Genomic DNA, 19,502 nt, shown 5'->3' with positions numbered 1-19,502 from the left:
GTGGAGAAAAAGGAACCCTATTTCACTGTTGGTGGGATTGTAAATTGGTGCAACCACTGTGGAAAGCAGTATGGAGATTCCTCAGAAAACTAAATATAAAACTACCATATTATCCAGTAATCCCACTAATGGATATATATCCAGACAAAACTTTAATTCAAAAAGATACATGTACTCCAATCTTCATTGCAACACTATATACAATAGCCAAGACATGGAAGCAACCTAAATGTCCATCAACAAAGGAGTGGATCAAGAAGATTTGGTACATATACACAATGGAATATTACTCAGCCATTAAAAGGAAAAAAATACCAGCATTTTCAGCAACATGGATGGACGGAGGTTTATCATGCTAAGTGAAGTCATTCAGAAGGTGAGACTCCAACATCATACACTATCACTTACATGTGGAATCTGAAAAACTGATACAATGAACTTCTTTGCAGAACCAATACTGACTCACAGACTTTGAAAAACTTCTGGTTACCAAAAGAGATGGGTTCGGGGGGTTGGGAAGATGCACTGGGTGTTTGGGATGGAAATGCTATAAAATTTGGTTGTGCTGATCATTGTACAACTATAAATGTAATAAAATTCATTGAGTAATTAAAACAACCAATATGGTACTGGCACAAAAACAGAAATACAGATCAATGGAACAGTATAGAAAGCCCAGAAATAAACCCACACATCTATGGTCAATTAATCTACAACAAAGGAGGCAAGAATATACAACAGAGAAAAGACAGTCTCTTCAATAAGTGGTGCTGGGAAAACTGGACAGCTACATGTAAAATGATGAAATTAGAACATACTCTAACACTAGACACAAAAATAAACTCAAAATCAATTAAAGACCTAACTGAAAGGCTGTAAACCATAAAGCTCCTAGAGGAAAACTTGGAATACTGTTTGACATAAATCACAGCAACGTCTTTTTGCTATTTCTTGGTCTTGGGCCTCTCCCGCGGCATATGGAGATTCCCAGGCTAGGGGTCCAATCGGAGCTGTAGCCACCGGCCTACACCAGAGCCCCAGCAACGCGGGATCCGAGCCGCGTCTGCAACCTACACCACAGCTCACGGCAATGCCAGATCATTAACCCACTGAGCAAGGGCAGGGATCGAACCCGCAACCTCATGGTTCCTAGTCAGATTCGTTAACCACTGCGCCACGACGGGAACTCCGCAAGTTCTTTTTTGATCCATCTTCTAGAGTAATGGAAATAAAAACAAAAATAAACAAACCACATTAAACTTAAAAGCTTTTGAACAGCAAAGGAAACCATAAACAAAATGCAAAGACAACCCAACACATGGAATGGGAGAAGATATTTGCAAACAGTGCGACCAACAAGAGATTCAAAATATCCAAATATCTCATGCAGCTTTATGCTAAAAAAAATAATAATAATTTTAAAAAATGGTTGGAAGGTCCAGATAGACTTTTTTCCAAAGAACATATGCAGATGGCCAAAATCACTTGAAATGGTGCTCAATATTGCTAATTATTGGATAAATGCAAATCAAAACTACAGCAAGATATTACCTCATACCAGTCAGAATGGCCATCATCAAGTGATCTATAAACAATAAATGCTGGAGAGGGTGTGGCAAAAAGGGAACCCACCTATGTTTTTTTAATTGGGAATGTAGATTGTCCCAATAACTATGGAGAACAGTATGAAGTTTCCTTAAATAACTAATATGGAACTACCATCTTATCCAGCAATCCCACTTCTGGGCCTCTATCCAGAGAAAAATCATAATTTAAAAAAGACAGTGCATCCTAATATTCATAGCAACTCTATTTACAATGGCAAAAAATGGAAAAACATAAATGTCCATCAACTGAGGAATGGATAAAGATGTGGTACATATATGCAATAGAATAATACCCAGCCATAAAAAAGAATGAAATAATGCCTCTTGCAGCAACATGGATGGACCTAGAGATTATCATATTAAGTGAAGTAAATCAGACAGACAAAGAAAAATATCATATCACTAGGTGGAATCTAATAAAATTGATACAAAAGAACTTGTTTAGAAAACAGAAACAGACTCAAAGATTTCATAAAACTTATGGTTATCAAATGGGAAACATCAGAATGAGTGATAAAATTAGGAGGCTGGGATTAACATATACACACACTAGTATATATAAGTGACAGGGACCTACTGTATAGCATAGGGAAATCTACTCAATACTGTGTAATAACCTATATGGGAAAATAATCTCTAAAAGAATGATTATATGTATATTTGTAACTTATTCACTTTGCTGCGCACTTGAAACTAACTCTGTAAGTCAACGATACTCCAATAAATTATAAAAAATAAAGATAAATTAAAATACAATATACTAGTGAATGTAACAAAAAAGAAATATATTCACAGATATAGATAGCAGCCAAATGCTTAGAAGTTGGAAGAAGGAGAGAGGCAATATAGGGGTTGAGGGTCAAGAGCTATAAAAATGTATGTACAAAATATGCTACAAGGGTATTTTGTACACGAGGGGAAATATAGCCAATATTTTATAACTATAAATGGACTATATAACATTTAAAAATTGTGAGTCACTATATTATACACTTGAAACTTATATAAGATTGTACATCAGCTATACTTCAATTTTAAAAAATTAATAGTTGAAAACCACCTCCACAGGCAGGAACATTAAAAGTAGAGTTAAATGTTTGCAGGTTCTCAATCCATGGTACTTTAAAAGGAAAAACAGATACAGCCTCTGACCCAAGACAGGGCATTCATCTGAGAACCTGCCATTTCCCCCTTCTTCCTCCTCCTGCTTTGGGTTATATTTTCAGGCAAAATTATGTTGAGGAATCACATCTGCATCTTGAGAATTTACCTTCAAAGGCATCAGCACAACTCCTTCACCTGCTCCCACTGCACCCAGGTAAAGAAGGACCTCAAAATGCTGAAAAACATGCCGACTGCTCCAGTGTTCTGTCTCAGGAGATATTCAGGAACACTGAGTTCCTCCATGAACAGCTGGTGATATTTTCTTTCCTGTTTTCACATGCTCTCCCCTCACATAGACATCCCAAAATTCTGCTATAGCATCAAGTATGTGGGCTGCACTGACCTGTCATTTCTAAACCGAAGTAGAGCAGATTCTGTTATCTCTCCTTGGACCAAAGCCTGGATACAGCTCTCACAGATATACGCAGTCACTCTCACGGTTAATCCTGATCTCACCATAGAAGCACCTGGAGCAGTTAAGTTAATTAGAATAGTATTGATGTTTCCACCCAGATCAATGGACAGACTCAGAGGGGAGGGCACACAGGTGATATAATTTCTCAATACTCATCACGTGACCCTAACGAGAAACTGGCTGGGAACTACTTAGCTAAGACTTCCTTCTGAAGCTTTAAAGTGCATACAAATCTCTTAAGGATCAGGGTCCCATTCTAAGAAGTTATGATTTTGAAGGCTTGCCATGAGGCCTATGAAATGGCATATTTAACAAGTTTTTTGTTGTTGTTGTTGCTGCTGGTGTTGTTCCCACAGACTTGTTTTCAATAGAACTGAGTTAGGATGTCACGCATAGCACATCTGAGTCCTCTGCATAGTGTGACAGTTTGGAAAAGGAACATCCAGAATTGTGGGCTTCCATGGGCCAATTCCTATAGTCTGAGATTATTCTGGGATTGGCTTGGATGTTTTGTTGAGTAGAGCACATACTGCAGCCATGCAGACAGTCATGTGGTGGTTTCAGAGTTGAAAAGTTACCCCTAAAATTCTACCCAAGTATACCTTTGTCCTCATGTCTTTAAGCTCACTCTTTCCTCAGGGCCCACTTGATTCACAGGGAAATCCATGGTATGAGCACCTGTCCACGGTATGAGCACCTGTCCACAGGTGAGCAGAGCCTCCATCCCCAGGATACGCAAGGCACAAGGGTGTTTACATCAGAGATTTTCTGGAAAATAAGCCAAAGACAACAATAGAGGATTGATTAGTATTTTGTTGGGAATGGGGTAAAGCCTTTGCAAGTGATGCCATGAATGCACATCTAATGATACACAAAGGAATCTGGATCTATGCTAAGTAATAAACGAGATCATAACAGCAACAAAAAAATACAAATCCATACTGATGTCCTGTAAGTGGGACTTCCCCTTTTACCATAAGGTACATATTTAGGTAGCATGTACACAGAGAGATTTGCCCTTTAAGCTAAGGAGGCTAGAGCTTCAGGGCCCCTTCTAAAACTCTGAGATGGATCTTAGTATTCATGTTGACATATGTTTTTCCAAATTTTTCAAAAATAAGCTATTTTAACCACAATCATTTAAGAGTACTCTCTTTTTTACTCAGATGTCTTTATCACACTTACTCTGCTTGTAGTGGCAGGGATCAAGCAAAGGGAAAAATGAGTTGGTAGATATATTCAGTTTGGATTTGAATTTAGTGGGCTATATTTATACCATTCTCAAATATTTCCAGTTACAGGGAAGTAATCATCTAATGTATGAATGGCTTCTAGAAATATTTGATCCACTCACCACACAGTTTCAAAAGTGGCTGAGAACTTATTACTATATGAATGGGTACTATGAGTGTTCCATTACCAAGTCCAAGAAGGTACTGGAAAAGGTAAATGTTTGAAATCTGATGACAAAAGCTAGTTGTTTGAAGGGTAAAATTTTATACCATACTTGTGACTTAAGCAGGTATTTAATACACATTTACATAATTTTTCTATGTTTTGTGTTTATGGTATCCATCAGCTTTTTAAAATCTATTAGTTGTGATACCCCATTCCAAATAAATATTCACTTTCATACATAATTCAGTATTCATTTTAAATTCTCTTTTTTAAAAGTCCCTCATCTCCCCAACTTTTATGTTTCAGGCATCACAAATCATAGATCAGCCCTTGAATGATTAACTTTCCAGAGATAATCCTTTCAGGCTTCAGAACAGCCTGATGCTGGCTCTTTACAAGAGCCAGAGCTCAGCAGGGTGAGGGCAGGAAGGATCTATTATGAACAACCAAAGAAGTCAAAAACAGGGAAAAAAAAAACTCTTCTAAGAAGTGTAATAAAAAGGGAAATATCAGAAAGTTGAATTCTGCTGACAAGTCTAAGTGGGTTGTCATGGGGCTGGTAAACAGAGAAGCCCAGAGTTTCACAGGCCCAGATGTACTACAAAGAGCAAGGAGCAGTGGTTGCACCAAGGAGCATTTCCATGAAAAAGCTTGCATTTCTAATACTTGTTTTTATGAATGCACACTGCCTAATAGGAGGATATTTTAGCCTATTTCATAGTTAGTACAGACACTCTGTCCACTGACAATTTTCAAGGGAAAGAGATTTAACATACCCATGACTTCAAGACAACAGCCCATATGGATTGAAGTCACTGTTTTGTTTTACTTGTATTAGGTTTCTTAATATATGTAGTTGATCCTGTAGAAAAACTAAATGGAGAAAAAAATTGATACACACACAATAAACACAAACACAAATTCTAGGGTTCTAGGACAAAGAGGTTTCTCCTGACCTATTTGTATGTGATTTGGAAAAGAAAGAAAATGGAGATTGTTCCCCTCTTCAACAAGTCTATGATAATGTGATTTCTTATGCAGAAATTGGACTAGACTTTTCAATTACTCATCATGATATCTCAGTCATGAAATTAGCTGCCCAGTAATTTAGTTCAGGAAGTACAGATAGTTTGTTGTTGTATTATCAGTTAAGAAGCCAGACATCAAAGCACCCAGAGTAGTGTGTTTACTCTTAGTATACTCTTTCTTACTTATATTTTATGTGTGAATGTGAGCAAACAGTAGGTACATATATTATTTTTTTCAGTATATTGAGAGGCAAGTGAGCACAGTGGAAAAGATGTGTTATGAAGTTACATTTAATATTAAATTCTGCATTTAATCCTAAATTCTGCTTTGGGGAAGTGATCTAAAATCTCTACAACTCAATTTTCTCATCTGCAATGTGGAAATTAAAAATCCCACATGAAAGTCATGTGAGGATTTCATTGAGCAACTTTTGTAAAATTCCCCTTGTTACAAGCACCTAGTAAATTGGAGCCATTAGAAACTGATGCAGGAAATCATATGCTTCTTGGGAAGTCTAGCATTTAATAGTCATTTATACATCATCTCATTTAATTCAGGGATCTACTTTATAATGTAGGGGTTATCATATCTTGTTTACCAGTGAGGAAGAATACTTTTTCCCACATCAAAATAAAGAATAAAAAGATAAAAATGAAATCTTCTTGTAACTTTTTAGCTTTCTGACAGAGAACCTACAAGTTAAGGTATTTACTGCAGACAATACTAAAAAAACTATAGTCATCAAAACAGTGTGGTCCTGGCACAAAACAGATACATAGATCAATGGAACAGGATAGAAAGTCCAGAAATAAACCCACATACCTATGGTCAATTAATCTACAACAAAGGAGGCATGAATATACTGTGGAGAAAAGACAGTCTCTTCAATAAGCAGTGCCGGAAAAACTGGACAGCTCCATATAAAAGAATGAAATTAGAACACTCTCTAACACCATACACGAAAATAAACTCAAAATAGATTAAAGACCTAAACATAAGGCCAGACACCATCAAACAAGAGGAAAACATATGCAGAACACTCTTTGACATGAACCACAGCAATATTTTTTGGATCCATTTCCTAGAGTAGTGAAAATAAAAACAAAAATAAACAAATGGGACCTAAATAAACTTAAAAGTTTGTTGCACAGTGAAGGAAACCATAAACAAAATGAAAAGACAAGCCACAGAATGGGAGAAAATATGTGCAAATGGAGCAACTGACAAGGGATTAGTCTCCAAAATATGCAACAAATCATACAGCTCAATATCAAAAAACCAAATAATCCATTCAAAAAATGGGCAGAAGATTTAAAGCAACTGAGTAACTGACAAGGGATTAAGCTCTAAAATATACAAACATCTCATGGAGATTTGTATTTAAAAAAGTAAAAAATGGACAAAAGATCTAAATAGACATTTCTCGAAAGAAGATAGACAGATGGCAAAAGAAAACTTATGAGAAGATGCTCAACATCACTAATTATTAGAGAAATGCTAGTCAAAATTAAAATGAGGCAACACTTCACACCAGTCAGAATGGCCATCATCCAAAAATCTATAAGCAATAAATAAATGCTGGAGAGGGTGTAGAGAAAAGGGAACTCTCATACACTGTTGGTGGAAATGTAAAATGGTGCAACCACTGTGGAGAACAGAAGAGTGTTTCCTCAAATAAACTAAAACTAGAATTTATAATCTAGCAATCCCACTTCCGGGTATCTATCTAGAGAAAACTATAATTCAAAAAGAAACACCACAGTGTTCATCACACCACTATTTACAAAATCCAAGAAATGGATACAACCTAAATGTCCATCAACAGAGGAATGAATAAGGAAGATGTGGTACATGTGTACAATAGAATATTACTCGCCATAAAAAAGAATGAAATAATGCCATTTGCAGCAACATGGATGGATCTAGATATAATCGTACAAAGTGAATTTAGTCAGACTGTGAAAGACAAACATCATATGATATCACTTATATGTAGAATCTAAGAAAATGATATAAATCAACTAATTTGCAGAATAGAAACAGAATGGAGATTTAGAAAATAAATTTACTGTTACCAAAAGTGAAAGGAGGGAGGGACCAATTAGGAGTTTGGGACTAACATATACACACTACTATATATAAAACAGATAACCAGCAAGGGACCTACTGTAGAGCACATGGAACTATACTCAGTATTTTCTAATAAACTACAAGGGGGAAGAATCTGAAAAAAATAGATATATATTTATGTATAACTGAATCATTCTACTGTCCTCAGGAAACTAATACAACATTGTAAACTAACTATTCTTCAATGAAAAAAAAAAGATATTGTGTTTTTAAATGATTTATTTTATCACTATTAGTCTTGCCCCAACACATAATCAAGATGTGAGAAATGAGGATATCACACAAACGTTATTTTTAAAATTAGGATTAAAGTTAACATTAAAATTGATTTTTTTTATCAGAGAAAATGAGAGCTCATCCCTACAAAGATTAGGGGACGACATTTTGAGATGAAAAATATAAGATCTCTACAAAAAGAAACTATAATTTTTCCAATTAATTACTCACTATTTTAATGAGATTTGAGGTTGATCTGAATAGAAAAAAACCACGATCCTTCAGACCAGGCAAATATGTTGAAAGGATGGATTCTGGATCCTCAAGTTACAAATCATGCTCTACAATTGCAAAATCTGTCAGGACTCTATTTGGCTCTTAAAAAGCATATTACTTTTGCTAACTCTTTTTTAGAACCTTTCTTTTTCTGGCCATTTTTTAGTTCCTCCTACTGTTTCTTTTATTCCAGTTGGCTAAGAGATTATCAAAATATGTTCACAGCAAACACATTCAGATGTGACAATAGCAAAAATTTTGGGGGTAGTGTGGTGTTATAAGATTCTCTTTTGGGAGGTTTAATCCTGGCTTTGTAACTTGTGGCCAGTGCTCTTGGCCAAGAACCTATCTGATGATTTCCTCAATTACTGGAATTACTAAAAAATAAGATTAATTTTTAAAAATATAGTATTTAGTGGTAAATGATTTGCATACTTTAATCATCATAACTCCATTAAGTAGTTATTTTAAAAATCTTCACCTTATATTGGAGTTCCCGTCGTGGCTCAGTGGTTAACGAATCCAACTAAGAACCTATGAGGTTGTGGGTTCAATCCCTGGCCTTGCTCAGTGGGTTAAGGACCCAGCATTGCCGTGAGCTGTGGTGGAGGTTGCAGAGGCAGCTCGGATCCCGCATTGCTGTGGCTCTGGTATAGGCTTGGCAGCTACAGCTCCAATTAGACCCCTAGACTGGGAACCTCCATATGCCATGGGTGTGGCCCTATAAAAGACAAAAAAAAAGTAAAAATCTTCACCTTATAGATGAGATTTAAAGAATTTTCAGGGAGTTTCCTGATGGCTCAATGGATTAAGGTTCCAGTGTTTTCACTGCTGTAGTGCAGGTTCAATCCCTGTCTTGGGAACATCTGTATGCTGTGGGTGGGGTAAAGATAGGAAGAAAGGAAGAGAGAAAGAGAGAGAGCGAGAGAGAGAAAGAAGGAAGGAAGGAAGGAAGGAAAGAAAGAAAGAAAGAAAGAAAGAAAGAAAGAAAGAAAGAAAGAAAGAAAGAAAGAAAGAAAGAAAGAAAGAAAGAAAGAAAGAAAGAAAGAAAGAGAAAGAAAGGGAGGGAGGGAGGAAGGAAGGAAGGAAGGAAGGAAGAGATAAAGAGAGAGATAAAGACAGAGGGAGGGAGGAAGAAAGAGGTTATGGAAATTGTCCAAGAATGTACAACTTCTAAGTAGCATCACTAAAACGCAATCCCAATTCTTAAAATAGTTAACAGTCTCACAATAATGCTATGTACACATTACTACTTGTGCGAATTCCTTGAAATAATTCAGAGTGTTCATGGCATATAGAAGACGTTTAGTAAATATCACTTCCTGTCTCTGTGTATCTACTTTGTTTTCTCGAAGCTGTTTACATCTTTTATTTAATTTGATCTTCATCTGACAGATGCAGAGTCTTTGGAGATTTGGAACTACATGATATCAACAAATTTCCAGTAGGACTGTTGAAAGGACCCAGGGTTTCTCCTTTCACATTTGCCACCTTATCCTCTTCAATCCTGCCAAAATCCTGTAAGAAGTAACTCATTTTTAATGTCTCTTGAGTCTTCTCTTCATTTTTTGGCTTTGGGCAGAAAGGCATATGCTTATTTGCAGAAATAGATGAGAGCCTTGATGTTGCAGAACCTGATAACACAATAAAATAATTACTTTGAACTTTGGAATCTTCATGGCAGGAAGGCCACTCTCAATAGGACTTTCCCTCCCCTTGCCATGACAAGGTTAAATGGAATCTGGCCTGTGCAGTGTCTGGGCTGTGAGTGTGGCTGGTGTCAGAGCAAGTGCAAGCAAGTTCCATGAAGCTCAGCCTTGACAAGGCAGTGCAACTCAAACGTTCCTTCAGGACACCACTCACCTTTTCCAGAGGGAATCTACTGAAATGATTCTCTTAGAAGCTGTGTGGAAGTATGGGGTGAAGCTGCTAAGTATGTGTTTTCAGAGGAGGTATTGAATGGGTGGGTGGGGACAAAATGGGAAAACAAGACAGAAATAATAACCACTCCTGCCGCCAAAATATTCCGTTCAAGGATGAGGAAAGACACCCTACAGCTGTTAGCCCTGTGCAGCATATTTTGCATATTTACATATACCAAGTATTTCCAAACAGCCTTGTGTTTGTTTTAAAATCCCACACAGAGATGTCTGGTAAAGCCATCAGTGTGGAGAGCTTATTTTCTTGGTGATGTTTGCAAAATTATTTTCAAAATTCTGTATATACAATCATGAGACAGAAGAGTCCCTGTCATTGCCCATATTCTAGAGATATCTGGACTAGTCCATTTACCCACCAGAGCAATCAGAATGAAACACCCATGTTCTAAGTGAAAGAAAGCACCTGGTTGGTTGTAGCTAAATTTTTTTTATTATTAATTTTGGTTCGATACAAAACAAAACACAAAATATCACTCACTGACTCTCATCTTTGATTTAGGACTTGTTTTTTGTAAGAAAAATGATGACAGTGGATGGATTTCTCATATAGCCATTTTCTTTTGGAAACATAAAACTCCACAAAACCACACATAGGCCATTTGAAAAAGATTAGGGAACTTCCAGCAGAAGGAGTGGGGAGTTTAGAGCTATATTTTCCTTTTAGCAAGATCCACAAGAAAAGGATTGAGTGTCATGCTTAAAGGGGAACAGATTTTGTATTTTTTGGCAAGATATTAAATCCTCTGTTTCTATATTTGTCTCCCTGAAAATAGTCTCTATACAAGTGCAAAGCAAAGATCAATGCTGGTGTTCTTCATTCAGCCACAGCCAAACTTGGTATGGAAAGTAGAACAGTTGGGCTTAACTGTTGTTCCTAAGAGATTCTAGCTCACTTATTGATCAACGGCATTCTAGAGTCTAGGTACTTACTTGCCACATTAAATGTATCAAAACATGTTTGCTTTCCATAACAGTTTTTCCACTGTTTAACCAATAACAGATGTAATGATTCAATCTGGACAGAAATGTAAGAGTTTTACCACATCGATATAGTCATATATGGATATTTAGTCCAATGTGTATAAGCAGGTCAACTAAGATGCTTGGAGACTTAGGACATCATAGGATGGGCACATATTCCCAAAAAAGGAAGCAAAACAATTAAATGGTAGTTGATTTTCCCCAGAGAAAACACACTTCAGCTGGGAAGAATCTACACCAGATGTCCTGTTTGCCACCCCCTTGAGTGCCTGTATGACATAAATCAATATAACACTTTGGGTTCCAAGGCACTGTAATAATTATGTAAATGTTTTCAATAACTACAAAAACTTCCTGTATATGCAATTATTTGAATAAATGTATATGAATCTTACACAAATGACCATTGCAAACTTGAACCATATCTTGCTAGTTCCAGTGATAACATTAAATTTGTTACCTTAAAAGGATGATAAAAATTAACTGAAACCTAATAGTAATTGTGGTAGGTTGAATAATGAGTACCCAAGATTTCACTTTCCAACCTCTAGAACCTGTGGATACCTTATATTTAATGACTTTACAGATGTAATAAATTAAGAATTTTGAGGTGGAGAGATTGTCCTTGGTTATCCAGGTAGAGCAAATGCAATTACAAAGGTCTTACACTTAGGAAAGTGAGTCAAAAGAGTGAGTCAGTGAGATCCATGTAAGAAGGACCTGACCAGCAGCTGTTGGCTTTGACGATGGAAGAAGGAAGCCATTAGCCAAGGACTCTAGAAGCTGAAAACACCAAAGAAACAGATTCTCCCTTAGAGCATCTAGAAAGAATGCAGCTAACATTTTGATTATAGCCCATGGAGGCCAGGATTGGATATATGACTTACAGAGTCATAAAATCATAAATTTGTATTGTTTTAAGATTAAAATTGTGGTTACCTTTTTACAGCAGCCATCAAAAACTCATAACACATTTCTAGTCTAAATATGGAAAACAATTAAGAAGGCTGTGCCTAATTATTTCACCTATAAAGATGTCCTACTAATTGGAATACTGATTTCCAGGCTTTGAATTTCCGCATTAAAGATTCACTTAGACATTTCTCCAAAGATGACAGATAGACAGCCAAAAAGTCTATGAAAGGAGGCTCAACAGCACTAATTATTAGAGAAATGCAAATCAAAACCACAATGATGTATCACCTCACACCCGTCATAATGGCCATCAGCAAAAAGTCTACAAACAATAAATGCTAGATAGGGCATGAAGAGAACCTTCCTACTCTACTGGTAGGAATGTAAGTGGGTGCAGCCACTATGAAGAACAGTATAGAAGTTCCTTAAAAAAACTAAAAATAGAACTTCCATATGATCCAGCAATCCTCACTCCTGGGTACATATCCAGAGGAAATCATAATTTGAAAAGATACATGCATCCCAATGATAATAGCAGCACTATTTCCAATACCCAAGACATGGAAGAAATCTAAGCATTCATCAACACAGGATTAGATAAAGAAAATATGGTCCCTTATGCGGCGGGCACAAAACTGAGATCTCCCTACTAGGGTGGAGAAAGTCACATTGGAAACGGGGAAGACTCCTCGGAGTGCACAAGTACCTTCCAGGTGAGTGCAGAACCACAACTGGCCTAACACACAGATTGTGATTTGGGAAATAGAATGGAGGGCCTGGAATTTGCAGGAAGCTTCCTGAGCCGCTGGGGACCTCCAGATTTCCTAGGGGGCAGAGAAAGCTATTTCTGAAGCAGCGCAGAGGGGCAGAATCCCACAGGTGCCACCTGGGGAGGGTACAGAGCTGCAATCTGCTTACTGGGGTGGAGAAATTTACCTTGGAAAGTGGGAAATCTCCTGGGAGTTTGCAAGGGGCCTCCAAGGCAGGTGCAGACCCACAACTGGCCTAGCATACAGAACATGATTTTGGAAATAGCGTAGAGGGCTTGGAACGTGGCAGGAGGTCTCCTGAGCTGCTGGAGAACTCCGGATTCCCTAGGGGGCAGAGGAAGCAATTTTTGAAGCAGTAAGGAGGGGCAGAATTTCACAAATACCCTCTGGGAAGGGTATAGAGCCACAGTCTCCTTACTGGGCATGGAGAAAGTTACCTCAGAAACAGGGAAATTTCTTCGGAGTCCACAAGGAGACTTCTGGGTAGGTGCACCCTATAATCTGCCTATGAGACAAAAGGGTTTTTTGGAAACAGTCCAGACTACCTGGAATTCTGCAGGGAGACTCCTGAGTTGACGGAAACCCACAGATTTCTTTGGGGGTGGAGAAAGTTATTTCTTAAGCAGTATGGAGGGACAGAACTCTGAAGGATGCCTTCAGGGTGGGCACAGAGCTACAATCTGCCAAAGGTACAGAGGGTGATTTGGGAAACAGCACAGGCTGTGCGGGTTCTGCATGGGGCCTCCTGGGTGGAAACAGAGCCATGATTTGCCTAGGGGCAGTGAAAAGTATCTTGGAAGAAGCACAAAGAATCCTAGAAATGGGCAAGCGTCTTCCTAGGTGGGTTGAGAGCTGTGAAAAGCCCACTGAACTGGTAAAGCTGTTTCAGAAACAACACAAAAGGTCCTGGGAATCACAAAAGGCCTAGTGGGCAGGTGAAGAGCTTCAATCTACACAGAAGATGGAGAAAGAGAACTTGGAAACAGCACAAAGGACCCTGGGAGTTGAAAGAGGCCAGGTGGGCATGTGGAAAACCTAAAAAGGCTTACTGAAGGGGAAAAAGTGAACTTATAAACAATGCACATAGTCCAGGAGACTCAAACAGCCTAGTGAATTGGTGAACTCAGAAAAAGCACAAGCTCTGTGATCCCTGCCAACATTCAACCAGGGAACCATGAAAGCAGAGTATGCTGCATGGCTAGCAAAAGGAGCTGAGAGGGGGCCCACTGGTGCAAGTTTTTATAGCTCAACAGCTACAGGGAGTACACTATCACAAGCCTGGTAGGAGGAGGGACCACTGTAACAGTGCAGGCCTTTCAGCTACAGAGAAAGCCTTTTAGCAACAGTTAAGGAGCAGTCCCTTCCCCTTGAGAATGCCCCCTAGACTGGACAAAAAAAAGGCAGTGATTACAGAGAGACCCCTTCCCTCCCAGCTACAGAGAGCAATCCCTAGAACCTCCCTGTCAAAGGGAGGGATGGCAGGATCAACTACTGATTGTGCCAATCACAAGAAACTGTCCTGAGAGCTCCCTGGAAGCAAGAGGAATCACAGGAGCATCCTAATCCCCCATCCCCTGCCAAGAATGCAGTTCTGTGAACTGTGAAACACTACCAACATTCACATGAACCCCACCCATAATAGTCACCCAGCTTCAGATGAGGTAACATAATACCACCACTCCCATCACATGCTCTAGGCACACATAGCCACTAACAATTCTGCAAACTTCATGAAAAGGCAACAATCATGGCATCTACATAGCTGTCATCAATGGGGACAGTAAATATAGAAAGTTAAACATTATGAGATGACAAAGAAATAAACTTCAGACAAAGGAACAAGACAAAAACACACAAAAACAACTAAATGAAGATGAGATAGGTAATCTACCCGAAAAAGAATTGAGTGATGATAGTAAAGATGATTCAAGACCTTGAAAAAAAGATGGAGACACAGATAGAGAAGTTATGAGAAATGTTTAACAAAGAGCTAGAGGACCTAAAGAATAATTAAACCAAGATGGATAGCACAATATCTGAAACTAAGAATACACTAGAAGGAATCAATAGCAGGATAACAGAGGCTGAAGAAGAAATAAGTGACATAGAAAACAAAGTGGTGGAGATAATTGCCACAGAAAAAAATTAAGAGAAAATGATAAAAAGAACTGAGGAGAGCTTAAGAGAGTTCTGGGACAGCATTAAACATACCAACATTTGTATCATAGGGGTTCCAGAAGAAAAAGAAAGAGAAAAATGGTCAGAGAAAATATTTGAAGAGATTATAGCTGAAAATTTCCCTAATATGGGAAAAGAGACACTCACTCAAGTTGAGGAAGCACAGAAGATCCCAAATAGGACAAACCCAAAGAGAAACAAAATGAGACACATACTTATCAAACTGACAAAAAATAAATACAAAAAATATATATATAAAGCAACAAGGGAAAAGCAACAAATAACATATAAAGTAACCCCCATAAGGATAACAGCTGATCTGTCAACAGAGACTCTGCAAGGTAGAAGGGAGTGGCAAGATATATTTAAGGTGATAAAGGGTAGGAACCTAGAACCCAGAATACTATACCCAGCAAAGCTTTCATTCAGATTTGAAGGAGAGATCAAAACCTTTTCAGACAAACAAAGCTAGACAAATTCAGCAGCTCCAAAGCAGTTCTATAGCAACTACTAAAGGAACTTTTCTAAGCAGAAAGAAAAAAGCCACAACTAGAAACAAGAACATTTCAAAAGAGAAAAATCAGTGGTGAAGACAAAAGTAATATAATGGTAGAAAATCACCATTAACAAAAATGATATAAAAATATTTATGAGGAGTTCCTGTCATGGCGCAGTGGTTAACGAATCCGACTAGGAACCATGAAGTTGCGGGTTCGGTCCCTGCCCTTGCTCAGTGGGTTGACGATCTGGTGTTGCAGTGAGCTGTGGTGTAGGTTGCAGACGCGGCTCGCATCCCGCGTTGCTGTGACTCTGGCGTAGGCCAGTGGCTACAGCTCCAATTGGACCCCTAGCCTGGGAACCTCCATATGCCGTAGGAGCGGCCCAAAAGAAATAGCAATAAGACCAAAAAAAAAAAAGACAAAAAAAATATTTTGAGGAGAAGACAAGTACATGATTAGAGGAGAAGACAAATGCAGAACATCAAAAATGCATTTGAAAATAAGAGAACTGCAAACCAAAATAATAAGTACAATAGACACACACAAGAAAGAAAAAGCGATCCAAACATGACACTAAACACAGTCAGCAAATCACAAGATAAGACAACAAAAAAAGGGAAGGAAGAAAAATACCCAAAATAACAATTCAAAGCAATTAACAAAATGGCGATAAATACATACTTATCCATAATTACACTGAAAGCAAATGGATTAAATGCTACAACCAAAAGACACAGACTGGCTGAATGGATACAAAAACAAAACCCATATATGCGCTGTTTACAACAGACCCACTTCAGACCAAGGACACATACCGACTGAAAGTGAGAGGGTGGATAAAGATATTACATCCAAATGGAAATCAAAGGACAGCTGGAGTAGCAATACTCATATGAGACAAAAAATAGACTTTAAGATAAAGAAAACCACAAGAAACAAAGGAGGATACCACCTAATAATTAAAGGATCAATCCAAGAAGAAGAAATAACAATTGTAAATATATACACACCTAAGTATATAAGGTAACTGCTGACAGCCATAAAAAGGAGAAATTGACAGCGGCACAATAATAGCAGGGGACTTTAACATGCCAATTACATCGAGACAAATCATCCAGAGAATCAACAAGGAAACACAGGCCTTAAATGATACTCTAGACCAGATAGATTTGACTGATTTTATAGAACATTCCATCCTAAAGCAACAGAATATACATTCTTCTCAAGTGCATATGGAACATTCTCTATGATAGGTAACATTTTGGGCCACAGATCAAGCCTTTGTAAATTTTAAAAAGTTGAAATTATCCCATTCATTTTTCTCTGACCACAATGCTATGGGACTAGGTATCAACTACAAGAAAAATACAGAAAAAAAAAAAAGAACTCCTGGAAGCTAAACAATTACTGAAAAATCAATGAATCATTGAAGAAATCAAAGAGGAAATGGAGACATACTTAGAGACAAATGACAAGAAAGATACAACCCCACACCTATGGGACACAGAAAAGCAGTTCTGAGAGGAAAGTTTATAGCAATACAATCTTACCTCAAGAAAGAATTGGAGTTCCTGTCATGGCTCAGTGGTTAATGAATCCGACTAGGAACCATGAGGTTGTGGGTTTGATCCCTGGCCTTGCTCAGTGGGTTAAGGATCCGGCATTGCCATGAGCTGTGGTGTAGGTTGCAGATGTGGCTCGGATCCCGCGTTGCTGTGGCTCTGGTGTAGGCTGGTGGCTACAGCTCCGATTCGACCCCTAGCCTGGGAACCTCCACATGCCGCGGGAGCAGCACTAGAAATGGCAAAAAGACAAAAAAAAAAAAGAGGAAAAAGCTCAAATAAACAACCTAAACTTACACCTAAAACAATTAGAGAAGGAAGAATAGACAAAGCCCAAAATTAGCAGAAGGAAATCATAAAAATCAGAGCAGAAATAAATGAAATGGAGACAAAGAAAACAATAGAGAAGATTGAGGATTGATGAAACCAAAAGTTGGTTCTTGGAAAAGATCAACAAAATTGATAAACCTTTAGCCAGACTCATCAAGAAAAAAAGGGAGAGGGCTCAAATCATATACATACACACAGTGGAATATTACTCAGCAATAAAAAGGAACAAAACAACACTATTTGCAGCAACAAAGATGGTGCAGCAATATAAATTACCATACTAAGTGAAGTAAATTAAAGAAAGCTAAGTATCATATAACATCACTAATATGCGGAATCTAATTTTAAAAATGATGCAAAATAACTTAACAAAACAGAAACAGACTCAAAGATTTCAAAACCAAATGTAAAGTTACTAAAGGAGAAACGTGAAGAGAGGGGAAATATATATTAAGGGTTTTGGGATCGACATACACAGCCTACTATATAAAAAATAGGTAAAAAGGACCTTCCATATAGCACAGGGGAATCTACTCAATACTGTATAATAACCTATGTGGGAAAAGAATCTGAAAAGGAATGGATAGGTGTATATGCATAACTGATTTACTTTACTGTACACCTGAAACTAACACAACTTCAATGTCAATGAATTATTAGGAAAGTTTTGTTTTCCCACACCACTTAATAGCAAGTTCCATATCAACAAATGTAAAAACAAAATATACCTCTCCCTGAGTCAATTTAGAAGCATTGTATTAAAAATTCACAAGCCTCCTGCTGTTATATAATTGATATAGCCTATTTCACTTGCTCTTCTATTATAAACACTTGTTTTGTAACCAAATAATCTTCACTATAACATGTAAATCCCTTGGCTCTAGCAATTAACCTCATTAAAAAAAAACCTAAGACATTTTAATTTTTAAAGATATTTGTAAGTTGCTTAATTGAATAAGAGGAAAACAGAGCATAGTTAACTGTTAAGAAATGCAGACAAAACCAAATTGCTACATTCAAATATAAACATTAAGTTCACATTGTTATTTATTGAGCAAATTAAGATGACATTTGTTTTTATTACAAAGTCCTCCATCATCTTATATCATCAACAGAGTTATGAGGCCTGCATTTGAAGAGTGAATAGAAATATGAAAATGTCTCTTCCTCCAACCCCACGAAAAACAACAAAAAATATGTATGATTTTATAATTAGCTTGCAAAGACAAAGGTTTTATGAATTATGTATATTTTGTAAATTAAGAATGACAACAGAGCTAAAATTAATTTCTCTTTTCAGACAGGTAAAATTAAGATAGCATAAAATGTCTCACAAAACTAACAAATCTGTAATTTCTTTTATATTTCAAAGTTGTAAGATAACATTTCATTATTAGTTTTGTTTCCTTAAGTGACAAATATAAAGCTCACCATACTATGTATTTTTTTATAAAATCTTTTCACCTTATCTAGTTCTATGTGATGAAAACAAATTGAATCAATGTTTCCCTTTCAATATATGCACTTTAAAATGATACAAAGAATTCACATGAAAACCCTTCCCTATATTATATACCCAGAAAAATGCATGGAATAGTATTTTTAAAACAGATATAATATCCAAGGTTGCAAATATTCTAAGAAATTAAATCAGGTGTGTAAATAATCATTATTAATTTTTGCCCTAGCCACAGCATAGAAAAAAAATGTACATCTCTATTAGTATAAAGAGACACCATGAGAAAAGTTTACATCTTATGCATATACCAAAAAAACTAAAGAATCTTGTATTCTAAAAGAATTATTCTTAGGTTAAAATTTAGTAGTCCAGAAAGGAATTGTTAAAAAGGAAGCTAAATGATGATGTCCTGACATTTTCTAGATGGTATCACTATTTATTTACACAATAGAATTGGTGAATTATACTTAATTATCATTTCCTAAAACTTTAAAAGGACATTTGGATAATTTTATTGGATCAAATTAATATGCAATTTCAAGAGAATGCTAGTTTGATCAATTGCTTGAAACTCTAAAAATATTTTCCATAGACATAAAAAAAGCGCAATAGACAATAAATGAAATAAGAAA

At 37.0% G+C, this 19,502-nt stretch overlaps 1 pseudogene; it reads right to left on the bottom strand.

Annotated features, from left to right (window-relative positions):
• Positions 1-10,624: 10,624 nt before the first annotated feature.
• Positions 10,625-12,486, bottom strand: LOC125113460 (uncharacterized; annotated as a pseudogene).
• Positions 12,487-19,502: the final 7,016 nt, after the last annotated feature.

Source organism: Phacochoerus africanus, chromosome 1 (assembly GCF_016906955.1).
Source record: "Phacochoerus africanus isolate WHEZ1 chromosome 1, ROS_Pafr_v1, whole genome shotgun sequence".
Lineage (NCBI taxonomy): Eukaryota > Metazoa > Chordata > Mammalia > Artiodactyla > Suidae > Phacochoerus > Phacochoerus africanus.
The sequence above is the reverse complement of the archived record's forward strand: the minus strand, read 5'-3'. Positions and strand labels throughout refer to the sequence as shown.